The sequence below is a fragment of the Dromiciops gliroides genome, chromosome 3 (assembly GCF_019393635.1).
Source record: "Dromiciops gliroides isolate mDroGli1 chromosome 3, mDroGli1.pri, whole genome shotgun sequence".
Lineage (NCBI taxonomy): Eukaryota > Metazoa > Chordata > Mammalia > Microbiotheria > Microbiotheriidae > Dromiciops > Dromiciops gliroides.
Genome location: NC_057863.1, coordinates 455626385 through 455627771, shown reverse-complemented (window position 1 = coordinate 455627771; position 1387 = coordinate 455626385). Strand labels below are relative to the sequence as shown.

The window sequence follows — 1387 nt, the reverse complement described above, 5'->3', positions numbered from 1 at the left end:
TTTTAAACCATCTGTAAAAAATGTATTTCATTCAGTACTCTGAATGTGAAATCCTTTTCCAATGACAACGATTGAACTGACAATTCACATGCTATTGAAGGAACTAAACCAGATTGATATTAATATTTTTGCTATAAATGAAAACAAAAGAAAGACATTAAAGATTGTAGCAAAATGGAAGGATGGCTTTAGAGGGTTTTTTTGGGCAGGTAAATAAGAGATTTGGTGTAACTGATTTCATCCTATACCCAAAGTCAACATTTCATAGGATACATGCTCATTTTGCTTTGTAGACCTTCTTATGAAAATAAACAAAAAGGCCTTCCCTTTCCATTCAGCTGTTGTGCCCATGAGGAGGGCTTTAACCAGCCATGGTACCCAGCCGAAATGGCATGGTTCTGAAGCTCCATTTCCACAAAGACTGTCAAAGACGAGTTGCCACATGGTTTAACCAGCCAGCTAGGAAGATCAGAAGACAAAAGTCCCGTCAAGCAAAAGCCTATTGAATTGCTCCTCACCCTGCCTCTGGTCCTATCTGGCCTATTGTGATGTGCCCTACTGTCCCATACCACACCAAAGTACATGACTGCAGAGGATTCAGCTTGGAAGAGCCTCGGGTGGCTGGAATCCATAAAAAAGTGGCATGGACCATTAGTATCTCTACGGACCCTCATCACCAAAATAAGTCTACATAGTCTCTCCAGGCAAATGTGCAGTGGCTGAAAGAATATTGGTCCAAACTGACTCTCTTCCCAAGGAAACAATCTGCACCCAAGAAGGGATATAGCTCTGCTGAAGAACTCAAATTGACAACCCAACTTACAGGACCAGTTATACCAATCAGAAATGTCTACAAGAAAGAGAAAGCTTGCATCATTACTGAAGATGAGAAGAATTTCAAGGCCTTTGCTAGTCTTCAAATGGCCTGGGCCAATGCCTGTCTCTTTGGCATCTGGGCAAAATGAGCTAAGAAGGCTGCAAAGCAGAATGTGGAGAAGAAAAAGTAAACAGCCTCTGAGAACTTTCAATAAAATAATACAAAAGTAAAGAAAAAAGAAAAGAAACAAAAAGATCACCATGAAAATATAGTTTATCTCTAACATCTGTTGCAGAAGATGAAAAGGTAGAAAAATTCTGCCAAGAACCTGAAAAGATCCTTCAAACAATGTAAATGTGTGTGTGTGTGTGTGTGTGTATTTAATGCCTAATACAAAGCTGAACATAGGTTGGATTGCCCCAGGTCACCAAATTTAGAGACTGGTGTCACTATCTATGGTCCTTTAGCAGCAGAGAAAACAATAAACTTAGCAGCTGGTTAGCTTCTCCCTTGCTTTATCTCCCCTATCCCCATGCAATAGCTTTCCCAGCAATTGCTTCACATCCCTGG

General features: G+C 40.3%; 1 pseudogene; it reads left to right on the top strand.

Moving 5' to 3' along the window:
- Positions 1-371: 371 nt before the first annotated feature.
- On the top strand, positions 372-1007 carry LOC122751090 (annotated as a pseudogene).
- The last annotated feature ends 380 nt before the right edge of the window (positions 1008-1387 follow it).